We start from the raw sequence: 12301 nt of genomic DNA, 5'->3' as shown, positions 1-12301 counted from the left end.
AGAATAAAGAACACAGAATATAGAATATTGATTAGAGAATATACAACCAAAGTTTTAGAACATGGATTGCAGAACACAGAATTTAGAATATAGAATACAGAACACTGAATATAGAGTTTACAATATAGAATGTAGAACACAGAATATAGAATAGACGATAGAGAATATAGGACCCAGAATTTAGATCATGGAATGCAGAACACAGAATTTAGAATACAGAATACAGAAGACTGAAGATAGAATTTAGAATATAGAATGAAGAACACAGAAATTAAAATATACAATACGGAATGCAGAATATAGAATGTAGAATATAGAATGAAGGACACAAAATATAGAATATAAGAGAGAGAATATAGAAAACAGAATTTAGAACGTGGAATGCAGAACACAGAATTTAGAATATAGAATACAGAATAATCAATACAGAATATAGAATATAGAATGAAGAACACAGAATATACAATATAGAATACGGAATGTAGAATATAGAATACAGAATATGGAATGTAGAATATAGAATACCGAATATAAAATGTAGAACACAGAATTTAGTATATGGAAAACAGAATACAGAAATCTGAATATAGAACATGGAATGCAGAACACACTATTTAGAATATAGACTACAGTAGACTGTATATAGACATTAGAATATACAATATAGAACACAGAATATAAAATATAGAATACCTAATGCTGGGTATACAATTTAGAACATAGAATGCGGAACACAGAATTTAGAATATATATTACAGAATACTGAATATAGATTTAGAACATGGAATGAAGAACACAGAATTTAGAATATAGAATACAAAATACTGAATATAGAATTTAGAATATAGAATGTAGAAAACAGAATATAGAATAAAGAATAGAAAATAGAGAATATAGAACCCCGAATTTAGAACATGGAATGCAGAACACAGAATTTAGAATAAAGAATACAAAATACTGAATATAGAATTTTGAATTTAGAATGTAGAACACAGAATATAGAGTTTAGAATTCGAAATGCAGAATATAGATTGTAGAACATCCAATGAAAAACCCAAAATTTTGTATATAGAATTGAGAATATAGAACACAGAATTTAAACATGGAATGTAGAACACATATTTAAGAATATAGTATACAGAATACTTAATATAGAATTTAGAATATAGAATGTAGAAAACAGAATATAGAATAGAGAATAGAGAATAGAGAACACAGAATTTCGAACATGAAATGCAGAACACAGAATTTAGAATAAAGAATACAAAATAGTGAATATAGAATTTAGAATTTAGAATGTAGAACACAGAATATAGTATATAGAATTCAAAATGAAGAATATAGACTGTAGAATATAGAATGAAAAGCCCCAAATTTGTATATAGAATTGAGAATAAAGAACACACAATTTAAACATGGAAAATAGAACACATATATAAAAATATAGAATATAGAATACTGAATATAGAATTTAGAATATAGAATGTAGAGCACAGAATATAGAATATAGAATATAGAACACAGAAATTATAACATGGAATGCAGAACACAGAATTTAGAATATAGAATACAGAATACTGAATATAGAATTTAGAATATAGAATGTAGAACACAGAATGTAGAATATACATTACGGAATGCAGAATATAGAATTTAGAATATAGAATGAAGAACACAGAATATTGAATATAGATTACAAAATATAGAACCCAGAATTTAGAACATGGAATGCAGAACAGAGGATTTAGAATATAAAATAAAGAATAATGAATACAGAATATAGAATATAGAATGAAGAACACAGAATATAGAATAAAGAAAATGGAATGTAGAATATAAAATACAGAATATAGAATATAGAACACAGAATATACAATACGGAAAAGAGAATACAGAATCCAGAATTTAGAGCATGGATTACAGAACACAGAATTTAGAATAAAGAATACAGAATACTGAATATAGAATTTAGAATATTGAATGCGGAACACAGAATTTTGAATATAGAATACAATATACTGAATATATAATTTAGAAAATGGAATGCAAAACACAGAATTTAGAAAATAGAATACAGAATAATGAATATAGAATTTCGAATACAGAATGTAGAACACAGAATATAGAATAGAGAATAGAGAATATAGAATCCAGAATTTAGAACATGGAATGCAGAACACAGAATTTAGAGTATAGAATACAGAATACTGTATATAGACTTTAGAATATAGAATGTAGAACACAGAACATAGAAAATAGAATACGGAATACAGAGTATACAATTTAGAATATAGAATGTAGAACACAGAATATAGAATATAGTATAAGGAATGCATAATGTAGAATACAGAAAATAGAATGTAGAACACAGAATATAGAATATGGGAAACAGAATACAGAACTCAGAATTTAGAACATGGAATGCAGAACTCAGAATTTAGAATATAGAATACAGAATACTGAATACCCAATTTAGAATATATAATGTATAACACAGATTATAGAATATAGAAAAGAGAATATTGAATCCAGAATTTAGATCATGGAATGCAGAACACAGAATTTAGGATATAGAATATAGAACACAGAGCTTAGAATATAGAATACAGAATGCAGAATATAGAATTAAGTATAAAGAATGAATAACACAGAAAATTGAATATAGAATACAGTATATAGAACACAGTATATAGAAAAAGGAATGTAGAACTCAGGACTTAGAATATAGAATACAGAATACAGAATATAGAATTTAGAATATAGTATGTAAAACACAGAAAATAGAATATAGAGTACGGAAAGCAGAATATGGTATGTAGAACACAGAATTAATAATATAGTATACAGAATACTGAACGGAATGCAGAAAATTGAATTTAAATTATAGAATGAAGATCACAGAACATAGAATATAGAATAGAGTATATAGAAGCCAGAATTTTCAACATCGAATGCAGAACACAGAAATTAGAAAATAGAATACAGAATACTGAAAATAAAATTTAGGATATAGAACCTAGAACCCAGAATATAGAATATAGAATAAAGAATAGAGAACCAATAATTTAGAAAATGGAATGCAGAACGTAGAATTTAGAATATAGAATGTAGAACACAGAATTTAGAATATAGATTACGGAATGCAGAAAATACTATTTAAAATATACAAAAAGAACACAGAATATAGAATAGAGAATAGAGAATAGAGAACCCAGAATTGAGAACATTAAATTCAGAACACAGAATTTAGAATATAGAATACAGAATACTGAATACAGAAAAAAGTATATAGAATGTACAACACAGAATATAGAATATAAAATACGGAATGCAGAATATTGTATGTAGAATATAGAATGAAGAACACAAAATATCGAAGATAGTATAGAGAATATAGAATCCAGAATTTAGAACATGGAATGCAGAACACAGAATTTAGAGTATAGAATACAGAATACTGTATATAGAATTTAGAATATAGAATGTAGAACACAGAATATAGAATATAGAATACGTAATACAGAGTATACCATTTAGAATATAGAATTTAGAACACAGAATATAGAATATAGTATAAGGAATGCATAATGTAGAATACAGAAAATAGAATGTAGAACACAGAATATGGAATATGGGAAACAGAATACAGGACCCAGAATTTAGAACATGGAATGCAGAACACAGAATTTAGAATAAAGAATACAAAATACTGAATATAGAATTTTGAATTTAGAATGTAGAACACAGAATATAGAGTTTAGAATTCGAAATGCAGAATATAGATTGTAGAACATCCAATGAAAAACCCAAAATTTTGTATATAGAATTGAGAATATAGAACACAGAATTTAAACATTGAATGTAGAACACATATTTAAGAATATAGTATACAGAATACTTAATATTGAATTTAGAATATAGAATGTAGAAAACAGAATATAGAATAGAGAATAGAGAATAGAGAACACAGAATTTCGAACATGAAATGCAGAACACAGAATTTAGAATAAAGAATACAAAATAGTGAATATAGAATTTAGAATTTAGATTGTAGAACACAGAATATAGAATATAGAATTCAAAATGAAGCATATAGTCTGTAGAATATAGAATGAAAAGCCCCAAATTTGTATATAGAATTGAGAATATAGAACACACAATTTAAACATGGAATGTAGAACACATATATAAAAATATAGAATATAGAATACTGAATATAGAATTTAGAATATAGAATGTAGAGCACAGAATATAGAATATAGAATATAGAACACAGAAATTATAACATGGAATGCAGAACACAGAATTTAGAATATAGAATACAGAATACTGAATATAGAATTTAGAATATAGAATGTAGAACACAGAATGTAGAATATAGATTACGGAATGCAGAATATAGAATTTAGAATATAGAATGAAGAACACAGAATATTGAATAAAGATTACAAAATATAAACCCAGAATTTAGAACATAGAATGCAGAACAAAGAAATTTGAATATATAATACAGAATACTAAATATACAATTTAGATTATATAATGTAGAACACAGAATTTAGAATATAGAATAAAGAATATTGAACCAACAATTTAGAAAATGGAATGCTTAAAAGAGAATTCAGATTTTTGAATGTAGACACAGAGTTTAGAAAATAGAATACCGAATGCAGAATATAGAATTTAGAATATAGAATTAGGAACACAAAATTTAGAATATAGAATACAGTATATAGGACACAGAATATAGAAAAAGGAATGCAGAACTGAGAATGCAGGATATAGAATACAGAATACTGAATATACAATTTAGAATATAGAATGTAGTACACAGAATATCAAATAAAGAAGAGAGAATATTGAACCCAGAAGTTAGAGCATGGAATGCGGAACAAAGAATTTAGAATATAGAATATATAAAACTGAATATTGAATTTAGAACATTGAATGTAGAACACAGAATTTAGAATATACAACACAGAATACTGAATATAGAATGTAGAATATAGAATTGTATCACAGAATTTAGAATATAGAATACAGAATACTGAATATTGAATTTAGAGTATAGAATTTAGAACACAGAAAATAGAGTATAGAATACGGAATGCAGAATAAAGAATGTAGAATAGAATGAAGAACGCAAAATATAGAATATAGGACAAAAAATATAGAACACAGAATTTAGAACATGGAATTCAGAACAGAGGATTTAGAATATAGAATACAGAATAATGAATACAGAATATAGAATATAGAATGAAGAACACAGAATATAGAATATAGAAAACGGAATGTAGAATATAAAATACAGAATATAGAATATAAAACACAGAATATAGAATTTGGAAAGAGAATACAGAATCCAGAATTCAGAACATGGATTACAGATCACAGAATTTAGAATATAGAATACAGAATTCTGAATATAGAATTTAGAATATTGAATGTGGAACACAGAATTTTGTATATAGAATACAAGATACTGAATATATAATTTAGAAAATGGAATGCAGAACACAGAATTTAGAATATAGAATACAGAATAATGAATATAGAATTTCGAATATAGAATGTAGAACACAGAATATAGAATAGAGAATAGAGAATATATAAACCAGAATTTAGAACATGGAAAGCAGAACACAGAATTTAGTGTATTGAATACAGAAATCTGTAAATAGAATTTAGAAAATAGAATGTAGAACACAGAATATTGAATATAGAATACGGAACACTGAGTATACAATTTAGAATATAGAATGTAAAACACAGAATACAGAATATAGAATAAGGAATGCATAATATGATATACAGAATATAGAATGTTGAACACAGAATATAGAATATGGAAAACAGAATACAGAACTCAGAATTTAGAGCATGGAATGCAGAACTCAGAATTTAGAATATATAATACAGAATACTGAATACACAGTTTAGAATATATAATGTAGAACACAGAATATAGAATATAAAATAGAGAATATTGAATCCAGAATTTAGATCATGGAATGCAGAACACAGAATTTAGAATATAGAATGTAGAACACAGAGCTTAGAATATAGAATACAGAATGCAGAATATAGAATTAAGAATATAGAATGAAGAACACAGAAAATTGAATATAAAATACAGGATACAGAACACAGTTTATAGAACAAGCAATGAAGAACTCAGGACTTAGAATATAGAATACAGAATACTGAATATATAATCTAGAATATAGAATGTATATCAGAGAATTTAGAATATAGAATACAGAATACTGAATATAGAATTTAGAATATAGAATGTAGAACACAGAATATAGAATATAGAACCCAGAATATAGAGCATGGAATGCAGAACACAGAATTTAGAATAAAGAATACAAAAGAGTGAAAATTGAATTTAGAATTTAGAATGTAGAACACAGAATAAAGAATATAGAATTCGAAATGCATAAAATAGAATGTAGAATATAGAATGAAGAACACAAAATTTAGTATATAGAATAAAGTATATAGAACACAATATTTAAACATGGAATGTAGAACACATATTTAAGACTATAGAATACAGTATACTGAATATAGAAATTAGAATATAGAATGTAGAACACAGAATATAGAATATAGAATAAGGAATGCATAATATGATATACAGAATATAGAATGTTGAACACAGAATATAGAAAATGGAAAACAGAATACAGAACTTAGAATTTAGAACATGGAATGCAGTACTCAGAATTTAGAATATATAATACAGAATGCTGAATACACAGTTTAGAATATATAATGTAGAACACAGAATATAGAATAGACAATATTGAATCCAGAATTTAGATCATGGAATGGAGAACACAGAATTTAGAATATAGAATGTAGAACACAGAGCTTAGAATATAGAATACAGAATGCAGAATATAGAATTAAGAATATAGAATAAAGAACACAGAAAATTGAATATAGAATAAAGGATATAGAACACAGTATATAGAACAAGGAATGCAGAACTCAGGACTTAGAATATAGAAAACAGAATACTGAATATATAATCTAGAATAAAGAATGTATATCACAGAATTTAGAATATAGATTACAGAATACTGAATATAGAATTTAGAATATAGAATTTAGAACACAGTATATAGAATATAGAACCCAGAATATAGAGCATGGAATGCAGAACACAGAATTTAGAATATAGAATACAGAATACTTAATATATAATCTAGAATATAGTATGTTTATCACAGAATTTAGAATATAGAATACAGAATACTGAATATAGAATTTTGAATTTAGAATGTAGAACACAGAATATAGAGTATAGAATTCGAAATGCAGAATATAGATTGTAGAATATCCAATGAAAACCCCAAAATTTTGTATATAGAATTGAGAATATACAACACAGAATTTAAACATGGAATGTAGAACACATATTTAAGAATATAGTATACAGAATACTTAATATAGATATTAGAATATAGAATGTAGAAAACAGAATATAGAATAGAGAATAGAGAATAGAGAACCCAAAATTTAGAACATGGAATGCAGAACACAGAATTTAGAATAAAGAATACAAAATAGTGAAAATAGAATTTAGAATTTAGAATGTAGAACACAGAAGATAGAATATAGAATTCGAAATGCAGAAAATAGAATGTAGAATATAGAATGAAGAACACAAAAATAAGTATATAGAATTAAGAATATAGAACACAATATTTAAACATGGAAAGTAGAACACATATTTAAGACTATAGAATACAGAATACTGAATATAGAAATTAGAATATAGAATGTAGAACACAGAATATAGAATATAGAATATAGAAACCAGAAATTATAACATGGAATGCATAACACTGAATTTAGAATATAGAATACAGAATACTGAATATAGAATTTAGAATATAGTATGTAGCACTCAGAATGTAGAATATAGAACACGGAATGCAGAATATAGAATTTAGAATATAGAATGAAGAACACAGAATATTAAATATAGATTACAAAATATAGAATCCAGAATTGAGAACATGAAATGCTGAACACAGAATTTAGAATATAGAATACAGAATACTGAATTTAGAATTTAGAATATAGAATGTAAAACACAGAATATAGTATATTGATTAGCGAATTCAGAATATAGAATTTGAATATAGAATAAAGAACACAGAATATAGAATATTGATTAGAGAATATAGAACCAAGGTATTAGAACATGGATTGCAGAACACAGAATTTAGAATATAGAATACAGAACACTGAATATAGAGTTTACAATATAGAATGTAGAACACAGAATATAGAATAGACGATAGAGAATATAGAAGCCAGAATTTAGAACATGGAATGCAGAACACAGAATTTAAAATACGGAATACAGAATACTGAAGATAGAATTTAGAGTATAGAATGTAGAACACAGAAATTAGAATATAGAATATGGAATGCAGAATATAGAATGTAGAATATAGAATGAAGAGCACAAAATATAGAATATAGGATAGAGAATATAGAAAACAGAATTTAGAACATGGAATGCAGAACACAGAATTTAGAATATAGAATACAGAATAATGAATACAGAATATAGAATATAGAATGAAGAACACAGAATATACAATATAGAATACGGAATGTAGAATATAGAATACAGAATATAAAATGTAGAACACAGAATTTAGAATATGGAAAACAGAATACAGAACTCAGAATGTAGAACATGGAATGCAGAACACATTATTTAGAATATAGACTACAGTATACTGTATATAGACATTAGAATATACAATATAGAACACAGAATATAGAATATAAAATACGGAATACTGGGTATACAATTTAGAACATAGAATGCGGAACACAGAATTTAGAATATATATTACAGAACACTGAATATAGATTTAGAACATGGAATGAAGAACACAGAATTTAGAATATAGAATACAAAATAATGCATATAGAATTTAGAATATAGAATGTAGAAAACAGAATATATAATAGAGAATAAAAATAGAGAATATAGAACCCAGAATTTAGAACATGGAATGCAGAACACAGAATTTAGAATATAGAATACAAAATACTGAATATAGAATTTTGAATTTAGAATGTAGAACACAGAATATAGAGTATAGAATTCGAAATGCAGAATATAGATTGTAGAATATCCAATGAAAAACCCAAAATTTTGTATATAGAATTGAGAATATAGAACACAGAATTTAAACATGGAATGTAGAACACATATTTAAGAATATAGTATACAGAATACTTAATATAGAAATTAGAATATACAATGTAGAAAACAGAATATAGAATAGAGAATAGAGAATAGAGAACCCAAAATTTAGAACATGGAATGCAGAACACAGAATTTAGAATAAAGAATACGAAATAGTGAAAATAGAATTTAAAATTTAGAATGTAGAACACAGAATATAGAATATAGAATTCGAAATGCAGAATATAGAATGTAGAATATAGAATGAAAAACCCAAAATTTGTATATAGAATTGAGAATATAGAACACAGAATTTAAACATGGAATGTAGAACACATATTATAAATATAGAATACAGAATACTGAATATAGAATTTAGAATATAGAATGTAGAGCACAGAATATAGAATATAGAACACAGAAATTATAACATGGAATGCAGAACACAGATTTTAGAATATAGAATACAGTATACTGAATATTGAATTTAGAATATAGAATTTAGAACACGGAAAATAGTGTATAGAATACGGAATGCAGAATATAGAATGTAGAATATAGAATGAAGAACGCAAAATATAGAATATATGACAAAAAATATAGAACACAGAAATTAGAACATGGAATGCAGAACAGAGGATTTAGAATATAGAATAAAGAATAATGAATACAGAATATAGAATATAGAATGAAGAACACAGAATATAGAATAAAGAAAATGGAATGTAGAATATAAAATACAGAATATAGAATATAGAACACAGAATATACAATACGGAAAAGAGAATACAGAATCCAGAATTTAGAGCATGGATTACAGAACACAGAATTTAGAATAAAGAATACAGAATACTGAATATAGAATTTAGAATATTGAATGCGGAACACAGAATTTTGAATATAGAATACAATATACTGAATATATAATTTAGAAAATGGAATGCAAAACACAGAATTTAGAAAATAGAATACAGAATAATGAATATAGAATTTCGAATATAGAATGTAGAACACAGAATATAGAATAGAGAATAGAGAATATAGAATCCAGAATTTAGAACATGGAATGCAGAACACAGAATTTAGAGTATAGAATACAGAATACTGTATATAGAATATAGAATATAGAATGTAGAACACAGAACATAGAAAATAGAATACAGAATACAGAGTATACAATTTAGAATATAGAATGTAGAACACAGAATATAGAATATAGTATAAGGAATGCATAATGTAGAATACAGAAAATAGAATGTAGAACACAGAATATAGAATATGGGAAACAGAATACAGAACTCAGAATTTAGAACATGGAATGCAGAACTCAGAACTTAGAATATAGAATACAGAATACTGAATACCCAATTTAGAATATATAATGTAGAACACAGATTATAGAATATAGAAAAGAGAATATTGAATCCAGAATTTAGATCATGGAATGCAGAACACAGAATTTAGGATATAGAATATAGAACACAGAGCTTAGAATATAGAATACAGAATGCAGAATATAGAATTAATTATAAAGAATGAATAACACAGAAAATTGAATATAGAATACAGGATATAGAACACAGTATATAGAACAAGGAATGTAGAACTCAGGACTTAGAATATAGAATACAGAATACAGAATATAGAATTTAGAATATAGTATGTAAAACACAGAAAATAGAATATAGAGTACGGAAAGCAGAATATGGCATGTAGAACACATAATTAATAATATAGTATACAGAATACTGAACGGAATGCAGAAAATTGAATTTAAAGTATAGAATGAAGATCACAGAACATAGAATATAGAATAGAGTATATAGAAGCCAGAATTTTCAACATCGAATGCAGAACACAGAAATTAGAAAATAGAATACAGAATACTGAAAATAAAATTTAGGATATAGAACCTAGAACCAGAATATAGAATATAGAATAGAGAATAGAGAACCAATAATTTAGAAAATGGATTGCAGAACGTAGAATTTAGAATATAGAATGTAGAACACAGAATTTAGAATATAGATTACGGAATGCAGAAAATACAATTTAAAATATAGAAAAAGAACACAGTATATAGAATAGAGAATAGAGAATAGAGAACCCAGAATTGAGAACATTAAATTCAGAACACAGAATTTAGAATATAGAATACAGAATACTTAATACAGAAAAAAGTGTATAGAATGTACAACACAGAATATAGAATATAAAATACGGAATGCAGAATATTGTATGTAGAATATAGAATGAAGAACACAAAATATCGAAGATAGTATAGAGAATATAGAATCCAGAATTTAGAACATGGAATGCAGAACACAGAATTTAGAGTATAGAATACAGAATACTGTATATAGAATTTAGAATATAGAATGTAGAACACAGAATATAGAATATAGAATACGTAATACAGAGTATATCATTTAGAATATAGAATGTAGAACACAGAATATGGAATATAGTATAAGGAATGCATAATGTAGAATACAGAAAATAGAATGTAGAACACAGAATATGGAATATGGGAAACAGAATACAGAAACCAGAATTTAAAACATGGAATGCAGAACCCAGAATTTAGAGTATAGAATACACAATACTCTATATAGAATTTAGAATATAGAATGTAGAACACAGAATATAGAATATAGAATACGGAATAGTGAGTATACAATTTAGAACATAGAATGCGGAACACAGAATTTAGAATATATATTACAGAATTCTGAATATAGATTTAGAACATGGAATGAAAAACACAGAATTTAGAATATAGAAAACAGAATACTGAATATAGTATTTAGAATATAGAATTTAGTACAAAAAATTTAGAATATAGAATACAGAATACTGAATATATAATCTAGATTATAGAATGTTTATCACAGAATTTAGAATATAGAATACAGAATACTGAATATAGAATTTTGAATTTAGAATGTAGAACACAGAATATAGAGTATAGAATTCGAAATGCAGAATATAGATTGTAGAATATCCAATGAAAACCCCAAAATTTTGTATATAGAATTGAGAATATACAACACAGAATTTAAACATGGAATG

The sequence above is a fragment of the Vicugna pacos genome, unplaced genomic scaffold (genome assembly GCF_048564905.1).
Source record: "Vicugna pacos unplaced genomic scaffold, VicPac4 scaffold_19, whole genome shotgun sequence".
Classification (NCBI taxonomy): Eukaryota; Metazoa; Chordata; class Mammalia; order Artiodactyla; family Camelidae; genus Vicugna; species Vicugna pacos.
The sequence above is the reverse complement of the archived record's forward strand: the minus strand, read 5'-3'. Positions refer to the sequence as shown.